This window comes from Crocodylus siamensis, chromosome 2, assembly GCF_052110815.1.
Source record: "Crocodylus siamensis isolate JL-2025a chromosome 2, ASM5211081v1, whole genome shotgun sequence".
Lineage (NCBI taxonomy): Eukaryota > Metazoa > Chordata > Crocodylia > Crocodylidae > Crocodylus > Crocodylus siamensis.
Genome location: NC_143396.1, coordinates 162,102,725 through 162,129,447, shown reverse-complemented (window position 1 = coordinate 162,129,447; position 26,723 = coordinate 162,102,725). Strand labels below are relative to the sequence as shown.

At 43.5% G+C, this 26,723-nt stretch overlaps 1 protein-coding gene across 3 annotated transcripts in view; it reads left to right on the top strand.

Moving 5' to 3' along the window:
• Positions 1–26,723, top strand: part of SLC4A4 (solute carrier family 4 member 4) — a 312,036-nt gene that overhangs the window by 58,964 nt on the left and 226,349 nt on the right. The gene's annotated exons all lie outside the window — the stretch shown is intronic.

Sequence of the window (26,723 nt, the reverse complement as noted above, 5' to 3'; positions counted from 1 at the left end):
TTTCCTTTTACTGCTTGCTACTTTTTGAGTTTTGTTGCAATCCCCACCCCCCTTTTTTTTTAATTTTAGGTTCGAAGACAGGGCTAAAAGACACCACTCATCTGCTTTCTGTATACTTTTTTTGCTATTTAGCATACCTTTATCTTGTCCCCTCTCTGATGTAAATGGACCCAATCTTTTCCATCTCTACTTGTCTAAGGCTCCTCATTCTCTCAACCCAAACTAATTGTATCATACCTTCTCCCTCCTCCTCCGCCCCCTTTGGGTTGACCTATACTCCAAGCAGTAATTGTGTGTTCTTGGCCATTTTTCTGGCTTATTTTCTTCTTCCTTTTCCTCTCTTCTCCCTTTGTTACAGTTCATTCCAAAGTATATTTAAGACCATAAATCCTAGTATAAAAGCTCTTGGCATTCCTTTAGAAACCAACCATTTATTTCTACTTAGCTTTCTGTTTCTTAGCTAGCTTCTGATCCAAGCTTATATTATCAGTCTTTGCAGACCTTCGTCAAAGGACTTTTGAACCATCTGAATGACTTATACAATTTGGTTATACTTTTATCTAATATTTTATCGACTCATTTAATGACTGCATCAGTTTTTAGAGAAGATCAAATCTTCTTTGCCATATAGGAAGAAACAGCCAAAATCAGCAGCAGTGACAGGTGTCCTCCACAGTCTGATCCCTATAATGTCAACTGTAGTAAAGCTTCCTGGGATAGGATGATTTTGTTTATTTTGGGTGTTGAGAAGCCTTGAATTTGAGTTGTGGATGTTTCTGGTTAGGATCAGTTGCAGGCAATCACTGATGATGTTAAAGAGCTCAGTGATTTTTGGATAGTAATTTATGGAGTTAAGATAAAGCTGAAATGATTTATTTTCAAATCCAAGACAGTTGTTTGAAAAGAGCAGGTAGTTTAAGTTGAAGTACATGTTAGCTCTCAACCATATGGCTTAGAGCAGTGGCTGGCAACTTTTTGCAAACCATGAACCAGAACACAGGCACAGTTAGAAGCTGCCAGTCCCTAGCACAGTTCCCTACCAGCTGGAAGCTGTGCCAAGACTGCTGGGAGGCTGAGGGGGCAAGAAGTGACAGTAGCTTAGATGCAGGTTGCAGATATCTGATCCTGGTGCAGCTCCCCACTAGGTGGAGGTTGTACCTATGCCACAGCCAGGGAGTGGGGGGCTGGGGGAAGTGGCAGTGCCATGGGTGTAGCTCCCAGCTGCATGGATGTAGGGAAAGCCGCTTCTTGTTGCTGCTGTGCTGCCAAAACCACCTGGCCAGTGTTAGAGTGTAGCTGGGAGGGTGGGGGGAAGCAGCGGTGATGTAGGCACAGCTGGAAATGCTGCCTGGCCCTGATGCAGCTCTCTGCTGCCTGGCTTCACCACAGGCATGAGCGCAGGCACAGGCAAAGGGTCCAACTTTGAGGGCTGAATCTGGCCTCTAGGCCGTATGTTGCCAACTCGTGGCTAGAGGAGTGGAGACTTTTGAGAAGGAACACTGGAACTGCAGAGTAAGGAGTGGAAAATGTGGGGGTGAACTAGAACCTGGGGCACCTACAGCTGATGCCTGCTCTGACTGTGCTAATTAGCATGCATCAGAGCAGATTCAATTAACTGAGTCTGCAGGAGCATGTTAGTTAATACACTCCAGCTGCCTCAGCATCTTGTATTCAGCATCCCTGCACTTCAAAAAGGCAGCAGAGGCTCTTTAACTAAAGCTTGTCAAACTAGCTTTAGTTAAAGTGCCTCCGCTGCCATTTTGAAGCATGGGACACTGAATGCATGAGACACTGTGGGCACTTTAATTAGAGCAGTTTCTGAGAGCTGCTCTAATTAAACTTGCCCCATCCCCACTGGAGCATGTGTAAAGATGCCTTGGGAATTGTAGAGCCTGAATGCTTTATCTGAATGAGAAGGAATGGTGGAAATAGTAGGAAGTGAACAGGAAATGTAATGGGGAGTGTCTTTACAAGGTGTTAGAGACTGGAAACCAGTAGGGATTGCTGCAGAGACTGGGAACTGGAGTAGCAGATCTCATTTTCATGTACACCAAGGTCCTTTTTCAGCTTCAGATTGATATCAAGTGGCCTTTGTGCAAATGAGAATCAGGCCCGCTACATAGTGACTTCCTTGATATTCATATGAAGCTACATGTCTTGAAGTTTAAAATGCCAGAGGAAGAGAGAAGTTATGCATGAAGAAGAAACACATTTTGCCAAACCACCCTGGAACTAGACAAAAGTCGGTGATATTTGCTGGCTGCCTATTAAAGGGACCCAAGAACAGACTAGCAGGGGATGGTGCAATTCACAGGATTAAGAAGCATTGGGGCAGCAGTATAGATAACAGTTGCATAATGATACTTTGCATTGAGGCTGGCTCTAAACCAGTGCTATAAATCCTTCTCTCTAATGAGTGCTAAAAATGTACCACATCAATGCAGTTCTTTAAGAGTTTCTGTAGCTAAAAAAATTATGAATATGGTATATAGCCAGTAGCAAGTTCAGAAGATGAGATCTTGATAGGCCTCTAGAAGGGGGTGGGTGTGTTTGTATTTGTGTGGGTCTGTGCACTGAGATAAAAACTTCTGACACCATTATGATCAGTTCTTTTATGGGAGTCATAATTAGATGTTGGATTGATTCCAAGGATGAAAGAATCCTTTCCCCAAGATGGGAAAGGCAGTGGGCCATAATGCCTCTGTGAATGTTGAGAATATGTAAAAGCAGATTTTACAGTTATTTTAAAATTAAGAAAACTCCAAGAAAGCCTTTTCATTGGGCTTACAGGTCACAATTCAGATTATTAGTAAAATCTTATTAATTGTAAACATCAAATTTTTAACTGAATTCCAGTTAAATGGAATAGTCAGTTGAACCTGCAAGCATAGTTTCTAGTTTTGCACGTTCTGATTTTCAGACACAAGTATGATGCTTTAAAATTTGCATAGCAAACTCTACAAGAGGATGTTTGTGAAGAACTATCGTTATGGTTGAATTTTGGTTGCTTCCTGTTTGTTCTATGAGTTTCTGAAGCTTCACGGAAGTGTCTTTCTCTACATCTCAGTTATTACAAAAGCTTGTTTGTGCAGAATTGAAATTTTGGGTCACCTTTGACCTGCCAGTCTCACTTATTCCCTGATCTGTTCTTGGGAGTTGTGAAATCTGGTTAACAGTAGTTTCACAATCTTTTGGGGCAAATGCCATGCAGGATGTTTTGCTTGTTGGAGTTTACGTCCAAATGGGACTAGAAACGCCAGCTCAAGTTTCAGGCATCTATTTTGTAGCTGTGTTGGTCTGAGACAAAAAGAAAATCAAAACTTTAAAACTCAAATTGCTGCACTCTGTTGATGAACCTGATGAGTCACGTCTGTGAATGCAGGCAAAAGTGTAAACCGGTCTCTCAAACTTCAGTGTAAAACTGCTTTTTGGCACTACTGTGTTTGGGGGCTAAACAGCCAGGGAATATTAAGTACATAGTAATTTTTTATTTTTCTCCAGTTACTGTGAACAACCCAAAATCTGTGTGAGGAAGAGAGAGTAGTTGGAGGAACAGTTTGGCGCTCTCCCATCTGGAGGAGAATGGTGAAGCTGATCATATGCAGGAGTTATTTTAGTTTTTCTTCCTAGTAATTCAGTGCTTATGAAATATACCATACTGATAGTTCAAGAGTCTATGAATGAATAATATACCTTCCTACTGCTTTTAAAGGAGAGGACCAATTTGGACTGGGATCTTGCATCAGCTGTTAGAATGCAACTATTATGTATGCCTGCTACTACAGTGGGGTGAGTGAGCTAAACTGCTGCAGCTTCAACCCAGAATAAAACAGGGTTCAAGTTATCAAGGTTTGAATACACTTATTATTACAAGAGCAAGCAGTTACATCATAACAGCTTATCTCAATTTGCCATAACATCCCAATATAACTCTTATGTCTGTCCACAACCAGATGGACAGTCTCTCTTGTTCTTCAGAGAACTAGCAGAGCTTCCCTCCATGCAATCTGTGTGCTCCTCAATGCAATCTCAGTGTGCTCCATCTCTGTAGGGGATAACTCTAGGGCTGGATTTTTCAACCTTCTTTTGGTCAGTGTGCCCTCAGTGGCCAGCCAAGAAGCAGGGAGTCCCCCAGTGGCCAGTTGATGAGTGTGTGGGGGGTCTCCCAGCAGCTGGTCGACTAGCAAAACGAAAAGTGCTGGCAGCTTCTCCGTGCCACTGCCACATACCCCCTGGGGCCTTCCAATGTTGCATACCCCCAGTTGACAACCTCTGCTCTAGGGCAATGAGGGAAAAACGGTCTCCAGGTTCATTGCAAACTTGAGTTGGTCAACTGGTATGAGGACATCAACTGTGACATGACCCAAAACTACCAAGGCCATCTCAAATCCAAAACCACTGGCTATAACTAGCTACAGGTCTGGGCTTGGTGTATATCTGTGATCTTGGAGAGAACACTGGGTGCTTGCAAAAGTAACCCCTCCCTCCCCTCCCCCCATATAGGGCTTTTTTGGTACTTTTATCTAATAGCTGGTTGAACCCTTACAGAATAGCTGATATTTACAGATGTTGCAGAGCTGGGTTGAACTAACATGCTACTTCTTCCAGTAATATGAGGGGGTTTTTGTTTGTTTTTGTTTGCATTTTTAACATTTGCAAACATCTAAGTGAGCCTTCTAGCATCCTGGCATACAAATATGCCTTGGAGAAACAGGTGCTGTTAAGTATAGCTGAGTGTAAACCAGGTTTTAAATCCACCCTCTGTTCAAATACGTTTTGTTCTAACAGGCCAATGATCATTAGAATGATTTAACTAATTAATAAAATCTGATCTTCAAACAGCTGGGAAACCCTGAATTTGAAATCCTAAAACTGAAGTGTTACTGATGCTTGTGGCTTGGAAAAGGAGAATGAGAGAACACATGAGATGCTGTGAGGAAATTTGGGATCTTAGGATGGGATAGTCAGCAATGTAATGATTACAGCAGCAATTTTACATTCATTGGGGCCCATCCATTCAGAGTGATCCACTTAATGGGGATAAGGTTGGGTAGCTGTAGGACAGCTGTTGGTTTCATAGCCTGGAGCAAGTGCACAAGTCATAGATTGCAATGAAGAGCAGAAATTGTGCTTTTTTGGAAGGAGCAGGGGAGGGGAGGAATTGCTTTGGCATGAGGCAAATGAAATGGATTTTCCCTCCACCCTGAATGGATTGTTGATCCAGACTCTTCCCTCCATTCCACAGCAAATATCTGAAGACTCCTGGGATGGACAGTGTTACTTGTTCCAGGAAGAATTTCTGCTTATCAGAGCCCAAATCATATTATTCTGTGGTTTCTTTTGGGTTACCTTCCTGGGTTACCTTCCTGTTGTTTGTAATAGCTGCAACCAGTGAAATGTGTTTCCTGGAGAGGTAGGTCTGTGGTAGCAGGGAGTATATGGGAAAGTCAGAAAGCAAATTGTAATGAGGGCATTTTTGTCTTGTGTTGAAGCTCTGAAATAGACCTGTAGAACAGCAATATTCTGAATGCCGTACAAACAGTATATTAATTTCGGTGGCTCAGAAAGGAGAATTGGCAGTTTTGAGATTCCTTGACATTGTGAGAATTCTTGCCTTTGTTTAGTTTGTCTGCATGGTTGACAGTATTTGAAAGTAGTAAAACCATCAGTTTGATTGATGCATCTGAATTCAAACAACAGTTTATAAAAGCCTTTTGTTGCAGAAATGTGGCTTAGGAATAACAGATGCAGAGAATCTAAGAAAGGACATCCTGAAATTTGAAATATTTGGCATTTTTTAGAATACCTTGGACAATTTGCTATGTCAAAATATGGATGATGGGTGTTAGTATTGTAAGCTATTCAGGACAGAGGTGACATCTTAATATGGGTTTGTATACAGCATATGATAGTAAAAACCTGATCTCAGATGGGTAGTATATGTCTAGAATGTCTCTGTTCTTTGGGTTGTTTTTTGAAACAAGCTTGTATTTGTGGTCTTAATATGACTAAAAGAATAACAAAGCAGAAAATTATGTCCATCTATTCTGTTTGTGACAACGATCAGTACCTGTTGCTGGTGAATAATGTATCAAAACCCCAGTGCCAAGAAGTTAACTGAGGAGTAAGTAGGGAGAGGTACAGGGGGGAAGTAGGGTGAGCCTGATTATCTTTTGCTTTTCCCTTTATGTGTTCAGATATTGACTGTTTGCCATTCTGATCTGGTTGCATTTTACAGCCTGTAACAGTGGGCATGCTCAGGGCCAGATCTCATGCTGGCCTGCCCACCTGTTCCTATGGGCAACTGCCTGTCTCCTTGCCTGCCATGCCTTGATGATATATAATTATGATGTTAATTAGGTAGGAGGCTGCCCATTCTTGCCCTTATGCCAGGGGGCATCATCTGTGGCTCTGTTCCTCCCCTACACTGCAGCCCAAGCCTCACAGCTGGTATCCACAGTTCTTATACCATCACTAGCCCCACACTGGGCCCCAGAATCCTTCAGTCCAGACCCTGACTAGATCCCTCCAATCAGGCAGCCTACTCTGTCCTCCTTCTGGGCTGCCTGGCTCCCTGAACTCTTCCCCCTCTCAAGTGTGCCCCCCCCGGGACCTTTGGCTACACGGGCCCTGGCCTCACCTCCAAGGCCTTCTAGCTCTGGGCATCCCTCGCAGTGGGCCCCTGGCCCTTTTGACCCTTCTGATCCTGGTCCCAGCATTGATCAGTTGAGGGTGTTTCAAGTCAGGTTTCTGAGCCTCTGGCCCACTCTCTAACATGGGTTGGTCTTTTTGGCCCTACTGTGGGGTAACTCACCTGGTTGTGGGAGCTAGGGTTATTAAGATGCCCTGATCCACCTTTCACCAGGGTGGTAACTGGCCTGGCATTTCCTGGGGGCTCCCATGCCACTGAGAGCCCCATCAGGCCATCCATTCCTGGCAGGGTGCAGGTTTATGTCATGCCCAGGACCAGGAGCCTCCAAACCATCCCCTTAAGCTCCTGCCCTTACCTGCAGGATGTTGCATACAGCTTTGTGGTCAGGCGATGTTTCTGCCTGGCCTGCCAGCAGCAAACTCTTCTGTTTATATAGGTGGTCTGGGATCTAAAATGGCCACCACAATCAGGTACCTGCTGGCTGCTTGTCTCAGCCCTTAAAGTCTCAGCCTTTTTTTCATTGGTTTTATGCAAGGTACAGGACTCAGGAGGAGATTTTGAGGGATCAACCTTAATTGTGTCATAAGTGCACTGTGCAGTGGCTCCTTTAATCTTGCTCTTTTCCCTGTGCACCACCCCTCTCTGCTGATTGGCTGAGGGACCCCACCACTCATCACTTGCTCCTGATTAGGTAGGAGGCAAAATCTACAGTTTTAAATATGCCATGATTTTTGCCTCCTGGTCAGTGGTGGGTGATGGGGCTGCTGGGGTCCCTTGGTCAATCAGCGGTGGGGGGAGGGTGCGTAAGGAAAAGAGCAAGATTAAAGGACCCTCTGAGCAGTGCACTTCTGGTGTGATTTAGGTAGATTCCTAGATATATCTCCTGCATTCAATGCGAACAGGGGAAAGGAACAGACAAATGGATTGTTGCATCATTTGTTCTTGTACTTCCTTTCTGAAACACAGATGGTCCCAGATCAACTTCCCATTAATTACCTGAGCCCAAATATCATGATTTACCCTATGGTAACCAGAGCATTGTTATCTCAACTGTAATATCAGAGCAGGGCTCATGAGATGAGGTGAAGATAAGTCCACTTTAATGAAATATCTCAGTTATTTTTTGCCTTTGAGGACCTTTACGACCTGAATTACCATTTTGTTGTTGCCTGAAATGTAGACCATGTGTGTTTATTTATGCACTTCAAAGATCACTGAACCTAAAGCTTTGTTGCCACACTAGGAATATTGCCTATAGCTTTTGTATTAAAACCAAATGTCGACATGAAAGCTTGGCACTTAGGGGTTGTTCTTTAAGACTTCGGGTATCTTTTTAGAGTCTAATTAAATGTTTTATTAAACAGGGAGGTGGTGGAATGACCAAATTTACATATTTAGTTTTATTCTGACTGCCCATTGGCAGACTCCTAAAAAACTTAGTGTAATACATTGTGTTCTCATGCTTTGCTGATGTCAAACCTGATTATTTGGGTACTCAAACCTGATTATTTAGGTAACTGATACCCAAACCTGATTACTGAGTAACTGATACTCAATTACCTCCACTTACAGAAGAAAGGTGTTAACACTTAGTGGTGTCCCTGGTTCAGCAAGATACTTAAGCACATGTCTTTCCTGCAGCATATTATTTCTGCTGAAGCTTCGTTGGAGTCACTGGATCTACTTGTTAAGTTAGGCATGTACTTCAGAATTTTGCAGGATTGAAACTTGTGTGTCTGCCAACTTAATGCGAGAAAGAGGTTCTTACAGTGCTAAATGAGCAGGCTCACTCTGTCTACCTCTGTCACAGAGTGAGGTTATAAATGGAACAGTGTACTATGTTCAAGAGATGGGATGAAACTCCCCCAATACTTCTATAAATATCAAATATGAGGCCTTAAATTTCATTGGAAACCTTCAGATCTGTGCAACACTACCCACTCCACTTGGCTCCTGTGAGCGATTGTTTGTTATTCTACCTACTATTAAGTGGGGTGACTAAAACCACACAATCAACTTCTCAGAGACTGGGAAAGGTGGTGTACACATTTATGTTAACAGATTTCTGCATGTAGAAATATGATCATAAGACAAACTTTAAAGAACTGAGTCCTCTACTTGTAGTCATTGAGTCCCTGTAGAATCCATTTTTTCTTGATTCTGCTAAATTGGATTGGGAATTCATGAAAGACTTGCTCCTTACTTCCCTGCCCTTGTTTGCAGTCTTACTTCATCCCCCTCCCCTCCCCATTGTCCTGCCATAAACAGCTGCACCCAAGTTTTTTGATATCTCTCTGAAATGTCTCTTCACAGTAAAGCAACAAACCCAAACTCAGTGGCTTGCCAGTGCAGGCCTCAGCCTGGAGCCAAAAGGATGTGTGTTTAATAGTTAAGATAATGTGATATACCTCTGAATTTCATTCAGTCAAGAGTTGTCTGCCCCAAGTAGTTAAAAACAGTTATATACCTATCAATGAAATGAGAAGAATATGACTACTTAATGCCTATAAGCTAGCTGTTTGCTTGTGGCATTTTGACTCACTGAACACTCATGCTTATGTTCAGATCACTTTGACTTTCTGGTATGCATGCAAGAGAATAAAAAAAATGTAAGAGGCTAAGCTCCCATATAGCTTTCTTGGAACTTTTATTCCCCAAAACAGTAACTCTGTTTGACAGACTGTCCAGAATAGGAGAGGCATGATTTTTGTATCTATAATTATAATATCATGTACTGAAGGATCATCATATGGAAGAAAAGCCATTGTTGTGTGACTCCATCACACAGTTTAGCAGTTGTGACTGCCATCTTTCAGTGCACATATAAATGTGTATACAAAGTGTTAGTCTCAGTTAAGGTGATATTCTGTGTGTGGTTGCATGGGGGCTAGCCTTCACAAGTAGAGTTTTCCCAGTTGAAGTAAGGCACAAAACCTCTATTGACATATAAATCTACACTCAGAAATGGAACTGGATCTGAGAGAAGGACATCTGGTTTTAGCAAGTGGAGTGGTATTCAGAAGGCCTGTCAGTGACAGATATAGGGGAAAATTGGAAATGAGGCACGTTGTTCTGTTGGTATGCAAAGATCTGCTGTTTGCTTGATGGATGTCTTTCCGCTCTCATGTGTTGGCATTCTTTGGGGTTTTAGTCAACAATCTCTCTTGACTTTTCAGAGTCAAGTTAGGAGGAGCATGCTGTGGAAAGAGAAAACTTAACGTTAATATGTCATTCTGCTAAAGTGGCATTTTGAGGTTTGTATTGCTCTCATCAAGGGCAGTTTTGACAACAATTATGGTGATTATAGGTGTGGCTGGATCAATTTGTCTCTGTAGCCATGGTTACCTTCTGTAATGATGACCAAATATCATCCAAAGTTTATGATTCATCTGCAGCTTTTAACATTTCTGATTAAAAAAAAAAAAATCAGCTTCCCCCTGAAGGTAAATTCTTTGCTATCCAGTTATGTAGAAAAACTGAATTCTAGACAAACGTGATCTTGAAAAACATGCTGCGTCAGTTTTAGTGCGTGTGTTCATCTTGGCCATTTACCTGCCTGGGGGTAGTGGCCAATGAGCTGTGAACATTTAATGTGAGGACTCAAAATATCTGAAATAGATTGTCTGTCCAAACTCTTGTGATCCTGTAACATCACTTGACACCACTTTGGGAAGCTGATTAATCTGCAATTAGTTTATCCAGATGTCTAGGGATCTAAAAGACTTTGTGGTAAACATTCTGCTAGGATGAATCCCCTGTGCTGATTTATGGAAGTGGAGGGTTTTTCCTTTCTTAATCCAAATACATAATAGTTTGCTCACGGTTTAAGCTAATGCCATCCCTCCTTATTTAGTTTTTGCTGCTTGTTACCAAGAGAGAATGACCTTGGAGCACTGGCTTCTACTTCTGGACCTGGGCTGTAATGCTATGAAGTGATGTCTTTCGCATCTTTGGACATCTCTGCTGTGCTTTTTGGTTTAAGAAATGGATTGTTTGGTACTCTCAAGGTCTCAAAAAATGGTGCTTCTTAGCTTGTGTCAGTGTCTACTTTTGTGGGGATTGAAGCTATCTAAATGCCTTTATTAGTTTGGAGGGGAACAGAGAGAATGTTTTAACTTAGGTAAAATACAGTGCACAAATTGTTGCTAGATTGACAGTCCTGGAGACTGAAGTCCTCTGCATACATATGGTTGTACTCACCAGTAGTTCTTTGTCACTATCTGGGTGAGCTAATCTGAAAAGTTGAAATGATGGTTTAGTTTGGATGGCCCTGATTTTTCAGTGCACTTAGGCACCTTTAAGGTCCACTGAATTCAATGGCTATACACCTAAGTGTTTTTTCTGCATCAGGTCCATAATCTCCTTGATTTGAGAATCCCACCAAAGGTCTACAGACTCATGTTGGAACCAGTGGCTTTGGTTTTTGAAGGTCTTAAAAGGTAAAAGAGCATCCTGGATGGCAGTGGGTTCATTTTTACACTCAACGTTAAAAAAGAAAAAAAGAAAAGTTAAAGAAGCCTGTGAGTGCATTTCTGATGTGTTTCACTGTTCTCTAACTTTCCTACTTTTCCATATGGTGGATGCTTTCAAATAAACAAGCTTTGTAAGACCTCTCTTTGACATGACTGTTTTACCTGAAGAGTCTCTGGCATAGTGAAGTTCTCTGCTGACTTCCAGTAGGGATGGTAGGGGCCACGTGAATCTCAGCACTCATAAGGAGCTTGTTGAATTCAATAAGAATATTGTAAACATTACAAGTAGGAAGTCCAGGATTAGAATCTGTACTGAAAGCTTTTAAGTTAGCACTATGGAAAATAGCAGGGGTAGTGACAGGGGAAGAAAATATCCCTTCCAACCAAAGCATCCATAGCACAGTTGCCAGGTTTCAGGTGTCTTTGTTTTAGGGGGATGGTCCAATTTTTCCAGGAAGACCAGTCTTCTTCATTCATCTTTGGGAAACCCCAACCATTGTCTTTTAAAGTGCTCTGCCTCAGCTGACTGCAGTCAGAGTAAAATGGCCAATGTCTAGCATGTTCACGCCAGGTAACCCAAATGTTTAAATTCCCAATAATCCATCCTGTCCTAGGAATGGCTTTTGGGAGGTTCCAGCTTGCAAATACAGGAGAACCTTGGGCTGATGTGGGAGGAAGAGATGTTTTTGCATGGATTTGTGACAGCCAACAAGTGCATGTGTGAGCTTCTGTGGATTTTTGCCCTGAGCTTCCTTTTTTTGCTTTTTGCTTTAAAGAGAGAGAACTAATTAAGCACACACAGTAGGGAACACTAAAATGAATAGCTATCCTTCTTTGAAAAAGGAAATTCTTCTGTTGCTTGCTCAGGAGAATATTTAGCATTTCTAAAGAGAGATTGCATTCAGTGGAGTATGGTATATCTCTATCTATGAAATATAGAGGCTGTTTGAAGCTGCTTAGAGGGTGCTTAGAGACAGATTAGTGGACAAAGTGCAGGTGAGGTGGTCAGAGGTGCATGGTTAAATGAAGACTTACCACATGAACATCCCTGTTACATGCTGACAAAGCCACCATGTATTCCCTTACATAAGAATACAAAGTAGATTTTACATAATGCAACAAGAATCCTTTAAAAAGAATTATTTATGGAAAGTCCTGCTAGGTAGAACCAGGCTTACTGCTTCTTGCCTCTGGGTATTTTGTTTCCTTACACTGTTAGGGACATCACCTTCATGTTTTCACTGGTCTGTCTCAGGCAGGATCCTGCCCACCACCACCTCTATGGTAGGTGACCCTGTTCTCTGGGCACAGAGTCAGTGGCTGGGCAGGTTGGGAAATTATTTTGACCTTTCAAAGGAGAGGAGTTGGCCTTTGTCACACACTTAAAAGCTTGGACCTTTGCTTGGCATTATTATTTTAAGAATAATATTGTAAAATGTTACGTGTGTGAAGAGATGGGAAATGGCTAGAAATAGGGGAATGAGTGAGGAATGAGGTGTGTATGTGTGGGGAACTATAAGCAACAAAATATAGTTTTGAAGGGGGAGGAATGGAGAGGAGAGGCAGGTTTGGGAAGAAGAAACAAAGATGCATGTCAAAGCAGATTCCTCTGCAGAGTGTTCAGGCCCATGTTCTTTACCCTGTGGCCCAGTCCTGCCAAATGCTAAGTGCTCTCAACTCCTATTACAGCACTCTTGCAGGATGAGGCACTGTCAAGGTTTGTGATGGGGCGATCTATTTGGTGCTGTGCTTGGCAAGGATTTTTTTTTCCTGCCAAGGGCACTGAGTTTCTTTGGGGGAAGTGTATAAAGAAAATTCTGTTAGACCAGCGAGGCAATGGAATAGGCTGCCTCAGGAAGTTGTGGTCTATCCCTCATTAGAGCTGTTCAGGAAGAAGTTGGATAAGCATTGGTGAGGGATGATCTAGGAGTGCTTTACCATGGGTATTTCCCATGTTTTTGGGCTCTCCTGGGGGCTGGGAAGGAATTTTTCCTCTTTCTATTATAACATGTCAGGTTTTTTTTTTAAGCCTTCCTCGGAAGTATAGGCTGTTGGCTACAGCCAAGGCTGGGGATTTTGACTGGGGTGTGCCAGTGACCTTGCTGGGACTTAAACCCACGGGTTTATGGCTCAAGGGCCTTGCCCCTCTGCTCCGGGTCAGCCTGATGCTACATTTGGGGACAGGAAGGCATTTTACCCATAGTCAGATTGATGTGGACTGTGGAGGTTTTTGCCTTCTTCTGTAGTGCCTTCTTCCTTTTAATATCTTGAGCATATTTTAACAACCCCAGGAGCAGCAGGACCCTGGCTGCCATCCTGTCCCTTGCTTTACTGTGGCAGGTTAGGGTGCTGTGCTTTGTGGTTGTCTGGCAGGGTCGTCTGAGGTTGCCAGTGTAATTTTAGTAATAGGTGAAACAAAGATTTTCTTGGGATGGTTTGGATAAGGATGATCCTATCTCAGGTAGAGGGCTGGACTAGATGACCTCTAGAGGTCTCTTCCAGCCCCATTTGCCACAACTCTTGATTGCAGACTTTTTTTTTTAAATAAACCTCTACATAGCTACAGCATCCTGGTCAGACTGCTTTCCTTTGCACACTGCATATCCTTTAAAACCTTGTACCCATGTTGTTCCTTTTTCATGCAGATATCTTAATAATTAAGTGACTGCATTTGTTCCTTTTCTTATTCAGTGTTTTAGGCACAAATGATTTGCCAACCTAAAAAATGGTCTTTGTTTTCTTTTCTTTTTTTCTTGTGTTAATTTGAAAACCCATCCCTGGGGAAGGGTATATGGAAATGAACACTGTTCTTTGAGAGTAGAACAATAGATACCAGTTGGTGATCCAGTTACATTCAGGAAACTCAGAGAGAAGAGTAGGCAGTGACTTTTTGTTCAGCATTTCCGGGCAAGCAAACAGTGCAGCTTTTCATCAGTGCCAAGAAGTCTCACTGCTCAGCTTTTTTTTTTTTTCTTTTCTCCCGTTATGCTTTGCCCTTTTTATACTCATTGCTCCTATTTAAGTGTATTTTGACATTCTGGTTTTATGAAATGAAGGTTTTTATCGCATCCAACCATTCATTACTTGATCTGATCAGCTGGAAGAAGAGCTAATTAGGGTTGGTGGTGGTGGTGGAGTAGGAGAAGGTATGTTTTTAAGTAAAGTCCAGGTCTCTGGCATATATATAATAAACCAGGGCTATCCAAGTGTGCCTGTGGGCCATATATATAGCCCCTGGACTCCCCAGTCTGGGCACTGCTTCCCCATTACCCTCCTGCTGCTGCTGCCAGAGCCCCTGGGTTCCCCTTCTGTCCTACAGCTGTTGTTTCCTGCCCCTCCGCAGTGCATGGCCTAAGTGGTATGTGGCCAGGGGCTGCACTCTGAAGTTGGACAATACAGGCAGTCCTTGGACTTATGACACAATTGGTTCCTGAAAACCGCGTCTTAAATTGAAATATTGTAACTCGGAACCAATTTTCCCATAGGAAACAATGATATAAATGGGGGATTGGTTCCTGAACCAAGACTTGATACCCTATTTTCACCAAAAATGACCCAGAATTTGATACTCAATCAATTAAAGATGAGTAATATAGCTATATTAATGTATTTGTATTGTAAATAGCAATCATATTGATTTGGAAGGACTTCTTTGAGGTGACTTTGCTGGACTTTTTGAAGGGCTCTTGGTTGGACTTTTTGGACGGTTCTTGGCTGGAGTCGTCTCAGGAGTCTTGGCTGCAGGTTTTTCTGGAGTCTTGTCTGCTTTCTTAAAGAAAGTGTCCAAGGAAGTTTGGACAGAGGTTCTCTAGAGAGTTGGGCGATGCAGCAAACTTGTTCCCTGGCATGGCGTCACATTGGATCAAGCTCTGTAAAGTCAAAAATGATGTCAGAAAGTTGAAATAGGGTGTCAGTTTATAAACCTTGTAAGTGCAAAATGTTGTAACTTGAAATGTTGTAAGTTAAGGACTGCCTGTACTGTGATAAATGGTAGGGCCATAACATTCTTCTCTCAGATTGAGAGTTGAATGTGTGCATGCTTCCAGAACATGATCATCCTTGCTTAGGAGAATATCTAATGTTTTAATTTTCAGTATAGGAATTAGGAACTTCCCTGTCTAGAGTGGATGTATAAATGTGGCTTCTCTGACTTCACTCCCTGTGTTAGTCATATAAAGTCATTTCTGAGGATGGGAGAGAGGCCCATAAAAACCGTGGGTGGATATCTACATTTGTAAATAAATACAAATCTTGTAAATTAAGACCTCAAGCCAGCACTCATTGTGTTACAAGAGATATGTGTTCATGGGGCTAATAGCCAAATGACCATATACCTTTGGCAAGTGATCAGTCTAGCACTCAAAGTTTTCAGTGGACAGTAGGGTAAGGGATCTTATTTGAGTGATAGCCAAATCCCATCGTAATCTAGTAGTATTTTTTAGGTTCTCTCATCAGTCCTTTATATATGTGTAAGACTGTGCATCTAATGCTGACAATGCCTCTGTTTGGGATACAAAAAAACCTAGGAGTGGTACAGTTTCCCTGTGACTGGAGGATCTTGTCCTGCCTATTGCTTGGCAGAACAGAGCCAAAGACAAGGAACTGCAAATGCAGGGACAAAAGTGACATCCATTGTCGTTCCCTTTCCTGCACACTGCAAGCTCTTGTGGTGATGAGGACAGCAGGCAAGCAGCTATGGTTACTAATTTGCCTGTGGTGAATTCTTTCCTTCTCTGGAATCTGCAACTTAACTCCAAAGCTATATTTCCATAGTATCAGTACATTCTTCTCCTCCAACAAAAATTTTTCTTTGTTTTTTCTTCTTTTCACCCCATCAGGAAAAACAAAACTATCCTTGGAATGGATGATTGTGAAACCACAAAAGGAGACTGTCCTATCATTATGGCTCTGGCCTGTTTCCTCAAAAGAGGAAAGAAATTCATAGCTTGAGTGGAAAACCTATCCTGAAGTGTCTTTGTGCCAGAGTATTGTGTTTCAAATAGATGCTATAGCAGAACTTCTATTTGAAACACTATTTCTTGGTGCTGTCCACCTTCTAATTGTGTTAGCTCTAGTAAACTTTCATGCTTATTAAAGTGAAGGATGCTTGTGTCATGTTAGAATGATAATACCTTTGCTATTTATAGTAAGCTGGTATTCCTCCTATTCTGACGCAATCAATGTTAGTACTACAGCAAGACTTTGTTTGGGAAGGGAGAGGGATAAAAAATACATTTATAGATTTTGCATTTATAAAGGAAAGCTTGAATGGCTAGAGCTTGAATGATATGAACACTTCACCAGGTGAGCCTTGTCACCTGTATACAAGCAAAGCCAAACTGTGCTGGTCTGAATTCTATTTTTAAAGCTTTTTTGTATATGTCTAAAATGCACAAAGATCAGAGTGGAGGAAGGAAGGAATGTGGTCACTTTTATTTTTAGTTGAAAAGACAATTTGCTTTTGATAAGGATTATTTACAAAAGATAATATGTTCAGAGCATTAAAGCTGCAGGGTCAATGCCTTAGTTTTTTGTTTTGTTTTTTTTAAATTTGCCTCCTTGGATCTTTCCATTTAAAAAACAGAATCACAAAAATTACCACGGTAACAAGATTATGCAGTTTTACCTGCAATGGTGCCAGACCCATGTGCTCAAAAAGTTAACTAGTGAAGTCCCAAAATCATGAGATTAAAATCAAGAAATTAAAAGCAAAATTGCTTCCTTATTTCTTGCTTTCTGAATGCTGAAGTTGTGTGTGTGTGTGTGTGTGTGTGTGCGCGTGTGCGTGTGTGTGTGTAAGAGAGTGATTTGCAACTAGAGTGCCATGGCACCCCCAGGTACTATGAGGTTCTTTTACGGGTGTTGTGGGGTTTTGTGTAAGACTAGCACTGGTAGGTATACAAACACCTACACGAGTCAGAAGATAAAAGCCATAGATTTCAAATAGGAATGCATAACATTAGAAACTTTTTGATGTGTTTTGGTCTTTCTGGCCACATCCAGATGAGCATGGCTGTGTGACATGTGGCGCTGCAGACATGTCTGCGGCTCCATGTACTGCATGTTCAGTTGTTCTTCGTGCTGCAAAGGGAGCAGCGTGGAGGGTTTTTTTTCACTCCTGGATATCTAGGGATCAAAAAACCCCACGGAAAATAATGTGGAGTGGTGGACATGGTGGCTGTGTGTGCTGCCCAAGCCAGAGCCTGGCTGGCCAGAGCTGTGCTCTACTGCTAACCAGGTTCCACACAGCAGGACGATGGCTGCTGCAGCCCCAGGAGGCCCCCAGATCTCAAGTAATGCTGCCTCCCTTACCCCACCTGGGATAACTTGCTGTGCACCAGAACGTGGGTGGCACAGGTATTCCCCGGGGACAACCAGCAGTGGCACAAGGTGGGTGCACTGGTTGTCAGTGGGGTACCAAACATCCATGCATGTGGACGTTGCCTCTGAGTTCTTTGCAACAGAATCATTCTGTTACTTTCCATAGTCAAAAAACAAGTGTTTTCTAAGAGCTGGGATTTTCTGAGGGGTGCCTTGAGTCTAAAAAGGTGAAGTGCCACTGATATAAAGAATGAAACGTACATGTTTTTTGTTAAGTGAAAGCTAAGATTTTCTGCTAATTACAAGGTTCCAACTGCCGAGGTTTGCGATAAAATGATGAGAACTGGCTACACTGCGTGTGATTTGGACCAAACGGTGTAAAGTTGCTGGGATATGAAGTGGATAAGTCGAGGCTAGGTACCTTTGTTCTTTTTCACTTGTGAACAGTACCATGTCCTTTTAATTAGCATTTGCCTTCAGTTTGTACATGCATTTTTGCCATGCGATTCTCAATAGAAGCCATACACATTAATGGACAGTCTTTTAGCTGCCTGTTCTTTATCATACTGTTCTGATAGAAGTCTCCCATGATTGAGAGCTCCTAGTTTATTAAGTGTGATGCAGGGGAACATTGAATAAGCATTGATTCTATCCTTGCTTGTATACCCTTCACATGGTGAAGTATCTATGTATCTTGCATAATTATGGTTTGGATATTCTTCTTGGGTACTGGGCCTTTAATGCAGTGGTTGTGCATAAAATAGAAAGGGATCACTGCTTTCACAGCACTTGGGAAGACCTCCTTTAACTGGAAACTCACCCTGTTAATCCTCTGTCTTGGGCTGATGATAACATGTGCAGCTATAATTACCTAAGCCACCTTAATTCTTTGTCTAATTCTGTTCTGTGCATTCACGTGAAACTGCTAAGGGACAAAAAAGTCTAAGGAATTTGCTGCGCAGAAAAAAAATTCTCACTTAGAAATGTTTCAACTCTAAGCCAAAGATACTTTACATAGCTGTGAAGGGCTGAATTAGGTAGGTGAGAGCTGGTACTAAAGGGCTACCCTTTTTGGATTAAACTCGATCCAAATCTGTTTGAAAAGTGTGGGAACAAGTCATTCAATGTTTCTGTGCTCCTGTCTGCTTATGTGTATATGAAAGCAAGATTTGGAAGTGTTTAGAAACATGTAAGCTAAGCTTGCCTGTTTGGCTTGGTGGCTGTTACAACATTCCACTAATATTTAATAGAATATGTTTTGTACAACGTGTTTTTATGATTCATGTCTTTCCAAGTGGGTAGCTTTGTTCAGATGGAGGCACCAGTTTTCCTCTGCTTTTGATAAATAGGGAAATTGGTTAGAAATGACTTAGGCCTCTAAATAGTTTATTGCACAGAACTCCTTTATTAATTATACAGGTTCTGTATAAAATGGATTTCAGTGGGAGTGGAAAGCTGATGATGAGTGATTTAGCCAGCCCTGAAATAGAAACACCCTTACTGTCTTCTAGGAGCACTGATGGATTAGCAACAGCTCTGTGCTGTTATGGGCATAATGCTATTATTTACTCCAGACAAAAAAGTGGGAGTAGGTGAAGTTATAATTAAGCAGACATAATACTAATACATTTTTAAAGAAGACCTGTCAAATAACAGGTTTTTATATTTGCTTCACTTCAGAGTCACCTCAACAATATTGTTTGCTAGGAAGCTGCTTCTTTTTCTTTTTATAATATGTTTTTGAAGTGATTAAAGAATTGCTTGGACCCTGGAATCTCCACAGGCTTTTGTATACCTAGCAGCAGTGAATACCAGCTTCCTTCCAGAGTGGGCTTGCTTTTAAATCAAATAAATTTAAATCATGATTTAAATTGCTGGTCAGGAAGCCTTGATTTAATCATTGTTTTCTATAAAAAGTGCATGTTCTTGTTGTTCGATATCCTTTATTCATTTGACTTCTTGAAACCTTGCATCAGGTCCAGCCCCCTTCCCAAGGGGCAGGAAGTCAGCTAGGGTCAAAGGATCCCAACAAGATAAACGTCCAAATGTTTCTTAAAAGTGTCCGGAGTAGGTGCTTGCACCACCTCTGGGGGGAGTCTATTCCAGGCTTTGGTGGCTCGGACAGTGAAGAAGTTTTTCTTTGTCTAACCTAAAATGGCTTTGCAGGAGTTTGTGTCTGTTGGTCCTTGTCTTCCCTTGGGGTGCTCTGGTGAACAAGCATTCCCCCAGATCCTGATGCACACCCCTTATGTACTTATAGGCTGCCACCAGGTCACCCCTGAGCCTACATTTCTCCAAGCTAAAGAGTCCCATGGTTCTCTGCCTCTCTTCATAAGGCTGTCTCTCTTGCCTTCTTATCATGCATGTGACTCTCAAGCTTCTCCACATCCTTTCTGAATTGTGGAGCCCAGAATTGGATGCAGTACTCCAGCTGCAGCTTCACCAAAGCCAAGTACAGTGGGAAGATGACACTGGGCCTTGCTTGAGATGCATAAGTGGATGCAAGCAGTTTTAATCGCTTTGCCAACGGTGATATCGCATTGGTGGCTTATGTTCATTTTGTAGCCAATCATCACCCCCAAGTCTCTTTTGGCCATGGTGCTAGCAAGTGTAGCACTGCTGATCCTGTAAGTGTGATTCGAATTTTTTTCCCCCCAAGATGGAGCACCTTGCATTTCTCTGTATTGAATGCCATCAGGTTTTCATCCACCCATGTTGCAAACCTATCAGGCTTGGCCTGGATCACCAGCATATCCTCCAGTGTGGACACTCTTCCCCATGGTTTGGTGTCATCAGTGAACTTCGCCAGTCCACTTCTGACACCAGAGTCCAGATCATTTATAAAAACATTGAAGAGTACAGATCCGAGAATGGAGCCTTGGGGGACACCACTGGTCACTGAGTGCCATGTTGATTTGGTTCTGTCAACTGTCACTTTGTGGGTCCAACCTCGGAGCCAGTTCCCCAGCCATCAGACTGTAGGGTAGCCGAGGCCACAGTTCCCCACTTTTTACATGAGGACATCATGGGACACCAGGTCAAAGGCTCTCTTAAAGTCCAAATATATGATATCAATCTCTTTCCCTTTATCCAGGTGGTACATCACTGGGTCATCAGAGATGTGGGGTTTCCATAAAATTTTGAATTGGAAAATTTTCTGGAATTTTTCCAGTGCCCTAAATACAGCATGATCTGATTTAGCATGTTGAGTTGATTGACTTATATTTAGTAAACAAAACTAAAAAAGTACCCCATGTTAATTTTAAGTCCCAAAGCTACAAGTATTTGAACTGAAATATTTGATTAGGAAAAAAATTAAATACAGCACACTTAGTGTAGTTTAAATGTTACAGTCAAATCAATACAAAGCTTTATGTGGAAAGAAATTATTTTTATTGGAATACTTGTAAAGACAATACACAATAGCATGTATTTCCCTTACATTGTTTGTTTAGATTTAAGGAAAAAAACAAAGGCATTGAAAACTGTTGACACACTAATTTTAGCACACCCAAAGAACTGTGCATGATATGCCATGGTTGTCCACTCATCCGCTTCAACAGAATTTAACTCTCTTTCACTAAGGTCAGTAGCTTACAGAGGGTAGTAAGCCTGAATCAGCAAGCTACTACCAGTTCCCCTCTCAGCCTTCTTTTCTTCAGGCTGAAGAGTCCCAGATCCCTCAGCCTTTCCTCATATGGCTTGCCATGTAAGACTCTGATCATATGGGTGGCTCTTCTTTGGACTCTTTCAAGCTTGTCCATGTCCTTGTTAAAGTGTGGTGCCCAGAACTGGACACAGTACTCCAGTTGTGGTCTCACCAGTGCTGAGTAGAGCCAAAGAATCACCTTCTTGGTTTTGCTGGAGATGCATCGATTGATGCATGCCAGAGTTCTGTTTGCCCTACTGGCTACAGCATCGCACTGCTGGCTCGTTCATACTGTGGTCTATTATTACCCCCAGGTCCCTTTCATTCATGGTGCTAGTCAGTTTGGTGCTTGTAGGTGTGTTGGGGGTTGCTTGTCCCGAGGTGGAGCACTTTACATTTCTTGATGTTGAACTTCATCAGATTCTGATCCACTCAACTACTTGCCTGTATCTGTAGCCTGCCTTCAAGCATGACCACACTTCCCCATAACTTGGTGTTGTCCATGAACTTAGCCAGTGAGCTCTTCACCCCCACATCCAAATCATTAATAAAGATGTTGAAAAGTACTGGACCAAGTACCGACCTCTGGGGGACACTGCTGCCCACTTCTTTCCAGGATGACACAGATCTTATTTAGCCAAGAGGCCATCCTAGCCCTTCTGTTACCTTTTCTCTGCATGGGAATGGATTTCCTTTGTGCTTCCAAGATCGTGTCCTTAAGGAACAACTGTTCTTTGTGCACACCTTTAGCCTTTACTCCCTGGTTCCGCAGCACTTGCCCTACCAATGACCTAAGCTAGTTGAAATTTGCATTTTTGAAGTCCAAGACTTCAATCCTGCTATCAGATTTGTCTGCTTTATGTTGGACAGTGAACATGATGGTTTAATAATTGTGATCACTCAGACTTCCCTCTATATTTAAGTCAGTCACCAGGTTGTCTCCTTTGGCCAGGACTAAATCTAGCAGAGCATCATCTCTAATTGAACCATGCACCTCCTGAGTCAGGAAGAGCTGCTTGACACAGGTCAGGAAGGATCTTGACTGATCCAGCTTGGCTGAGTGTTCCTCTCAGGAGATGTCTGGATAATTAAAATCACCCATGACAACCATATCACGTGCATGTGTGGCTTCAGTCAATTCTTGGGTGAATTCCAGATAGTTTCTCCCCCTGGTTTGGTAGTCTGTAGTATATACCTATAGTTAGGTCTCTCTTGCTGCACCCCCCCAACCCCTTGAGCACTGAAGAAAAGATGACCTGGGCCCCCAACCCCTTGAGCCAAGCCCCCAGAGCCCTGTAGTCACTCATGACTTGGTCTGGATTACTTCAGGCCATGTCATTAGTTCCCACATGGATGAGGAGCATGGGGTTGTAATAGATAATTAATTTTATGAAACAATGAATTTTTAGAAATGGAAAATTTCCCATGGAAAAATAAAGCACTGGAAAATTTTCCAGCCCACATTTCTGCTGGTCATAGAAGGAAATGAGATTGTTCAGGCAAGACCTGCCCACAACAAACTCATGCTGGCTGTTCCTCAGAACGTTGCCTTCTGTTAGCCTGTCGAATGTTCCCTTTGATAATTTTTTCTGAGATCTTTCCAGGGATTGAGGTCAAACTGATTGGCTTGTAGTTCCCCAGAAACTCCTTCCTTCCTCTCACGAAGGTAGGCACCACACTGGCCCTCTTCCAATCTTCAGGTACCTTGTCCAAGTGCCACAAGTTCTCAAATATCCTTGCCAGTATCTCTCACCTCCATATACTGCTGTTAATAAGGGTGTTATCTTTGGAGACAACAAACTCTCCCTATGCCTGAAGAAGGACATTTGTGCCTGAAAATTTGCAAAGAACAATTTTTCCAACTGTTTAGTTGGTTTAATACAATATATTGCACCTACCCAAAGAACCTTGTCTGCCTACGATTTCGGTCCTGTCCAAAGGCACGCTAGCGACCCATGCTGTGCCAGGCTGGGTTGGATTGGGTTGGGTCAGGCCCATTCTCCCCGCACAGACTATGGGTCAGGCAGTGCTGCAGTGGGCATGGCACAGCTAGCACCGCAGGGGGTGGTGGGAGGCATGCTGCAGCCCCTCCTCAAATCTGCCCCCACACCTCCCTGCCATGCCCCACACACCTTACATCTCCCCACACCCATCTACAACCCCCCACGCAGAAACCACACAGCCTTTCTCGTCCCAGTCCCTGCTTATCTAGGACACTGCCCGGGGCTGGGTCACACCACAGCCTTGCCCTGCTTGTTTGCTCCACATGCTAAGGGCATGTGCTGGGGCAACAGAAGCACCACAGAGGCGCTCTGGCCAGATACTAGAGTGCGTCTCTGAAGGGACATGGTCCAGGACAGCAGTATATGGAGGTGAGAAATAACAGACCTGATTCACCTACCTATCAGCCCTGCTGTCTCTCTGTAAGTTTGTGTACACACAGTCAAGCCCTTACCTTTGCCCTGCTTTTTTCTGCAGGCGTTTTGTTTTGTATTTTTGATACCTGTAAATCCAGGTATCAAATTTAGAGCCTGCACTGCAAATATGTAGTGCGGGGAACATTTTTTCATTCTCAGCATACCCCTTGCTGCATCTCAAACTGGTTTGAGACACTGCAACAGGCAAGTGAGTGCTCTTCTGGACACTCCCATTGTCTCAGATAGTATGTAATTAGAAATTATAATCCTTATTCCATGATGATATCTTTGATCTTTAATATATCTTAAAACTATCTTTATATAAGTTTTATTTTTTAAAAAATGCATTTTAACAAAAAATAAATAAAATTATGATCAAATCAAGACAATCTAATTTAAATAAAAAATCTGTTAAAATTTTTTTTTAAATGTAGTTGATTTTTATCCACCTGCTTTCTTTTATACCCCTTCTGTTCCTTCAGCAAGATGTTCTGCCATCACTGTACATCTACCTTTGGTTTATTAAAGGGCTATTGTTAAGCACCTTTGGGTCCATGCAGATTTCCAAAAGTGTGAAAACCACTGTTAAAGAATGAAGTAGCTTTTTCTTGCAATTTAGCCACCACTACCATCTAATGTTATTAGCTTAAAATAAACTTGGAATTAACAAACAGAATAATTGTAGGGAACTGATGAACTGCTCTACTGCCTGAGGAGACATCCTACATGTGAGGTTTTAAGCAGAACACTGAAGGGAGTTAGATTTGAGATAATGAGAAGTTTGCTTCAGATGTAATATCCTAGAACACAGGATGGCTACCTGTTGTATGGGAACCCACAATTAACTTGAGTGAATGCACTCTTGGACATAATATGCTTTGTTGATGGCCTTGATGAAAAAGCATGTTCTACAACAGGTATCGTGGAGGAAAGGATTGGCAGTTGATGAACAAACTTTGGGGAAGCATTCATTACTAAGGACTGAAATTGTGATTTTGCAGAAAACACGAAATCCAGCATTGCCCACAGAAGCAGGCAATGTCTGCTAAATGTGCAAAAAAACCCCCCAAACCCCCCCAACAAAAACCAAAACCAAAAAACTTACTGAAAATAAAATGCTGGCTCCCCAGAGAGAGCTAACAGTCCTCATGGCACTGCATCATGGCCATGCAGCCTGCCAGGGGAGAAAGGGGTGAGGGGGCTCCTGGCACATAGGAGAGCCCAAGATGACTGCCACCCCCACTGCTCGTCACTAATTGGCTTAGAGGGCTTCCTGTTGTGTGGCCCCGTGCCTCTCCACAAATCGGTGGTGAGGGGCAGGGCTGTATTATGAACAGCCTTCTCAGCCAGTCAGCGGCAAGTAGTGGGGCTGTATGATGGACAGCTTTTGCAGCCAGTCAGCGGCTAGGGATGGGGCTACCAGGACTCTACCTAATAAAGTGATTTGTTGAGTTTTACCTCTGCGATCTACTGCAGAAGAGACTTGTGCTGGTAATAAATCATATTTGTTCCAATACAGACATGGGCAGAAAGTTAGGGACACTTGGTTCATTCAGACCACATCAACCCGGTGGAAGAAACACGCCACAGAGAGAAATCTACATGCAAATATATGGAAAGAAGAGAGACTTGATCCTTGTAGGATGTTTGTGATGTGATTCAAGGGAGATGATGAAAAGCTTTTATTAAATCTTAAATGAATATTTGCTGGAGCTGCTCCTTGTGTTCCTGCTGAAAACAACTGAAGCCTAAACAGCATTTGGGAATAGCACTTGGGGGCTCAGACCTGTAGTTAGATGCTTACACAAACCCTAGTTGAAGTCACTGGGATGCAGGCAGGCCCTGGGAGTTCATTTCAATGGAGGTCACTTGTAAAACATCTGGCCTTATCTATATGAAAGGGAATTGAACTTTTCTTCCAGGATCTAGTATACCAGGGGTCGGCAACCCCCAGCATATATGCCATTAGTGGCATGTAGAGACATTTTTCCTGGCACCCCGGGAGGCATGGAAAGAAATTTTTAAATTTTTTTTTTTTTAAGTTGCTGCTCCGGGCTGTCCTGTGCAGCCACAAGTCCCAGCACCGGAGCAGGCACTGGGGCGGAGCCAGAAGAATGCAGGCAGGGGCACTGTCTGTTCTACTGCCTCTGCCCCTCGCTTCCAGGCTACACCCTCCAGCCCAGCTAGTCCCTGGAGGGAGCTGTGGATGGACAGGGCTGGGGCAGGTGCTGTGCAGGGTTGCTGCCCTGGAGGTTTTCAGCAGACCACAGAGCCCTGAGTCCAGGCAGGCAGACACCCTGTTGCACCAGGGGCAGTACTGGGGTGCTGAGTGCTGGGGCTGGGTGGTCAGAGCAGGTTCTGGGTGGCATGGGGGGAGGTGCTGCGGGCAAGCCAGCCTTGTCAGGTCCTTAGGAAGGCAGGGGCTGGGCAGGAAGTGGGGGCGGCCCTAGGGCTTTGCAGGTTCAAGTGTGGTGGGTGGGCAGGCAGGGGTGCCCAGACATACCTGTGGTGGGGCCTGGCCTGGGCTGCATAGCTCTGCAGGCGTGGGCCACAGCCATCCTGTGCACATGGGGATGCTGCCTGGGTGGGGCAGGATGCTGGGCTGGGGGGGCTTCCCTCTCCGGGATTGGGCTCTCTGCACACTGGGCACAGTACAGGCAGGGCAGAGCCATCCCCGGTGCAAGGGCTTGGCTGTGGGAGCCCCCTGGAGCCTGGGAACAGCCACCATGGCTACCCCACCCTGCCCAAGGCCCAGCCTTGCCCACCTGCAGCTCCCCTCAAGGGGCCAGGGCTGGGGTAGGCACTGCATGGAGCCGCTGTGCTGCAGGCTCCCGGCAGACTCAGTCCTGAGCGCTGGCTGCAGCAGTTATTCCCAGAGCCCAGGGAACAACTTGTGTCTGCAGCTCCCACTTGCAATGTAACTGGCACACACAGAGACCAAACAGGGAGCCCCCTGAGCCTGGTGTCCTGTCCAGGCAGGCAGCAGGGTGGCTGCGCCCCTTCCCTGCAGAGCTGTGTGAGCTGACTGGGCCCTACCTCTGGTACTGCTGGGCCTGAGCCTATAGAGCCCTGGGGCAACCCCTGCTCCCCACCTAACACCAGCTCTCCTCTGGCTGCAGCCTTCCCAAGGGCCTGACCAGGACACCCTACCCGCAGTGACTCCACTGGTGCCTGCTGCTCCTTGCTTCTCTCTCCCTCTCTTCCCCCTCTCA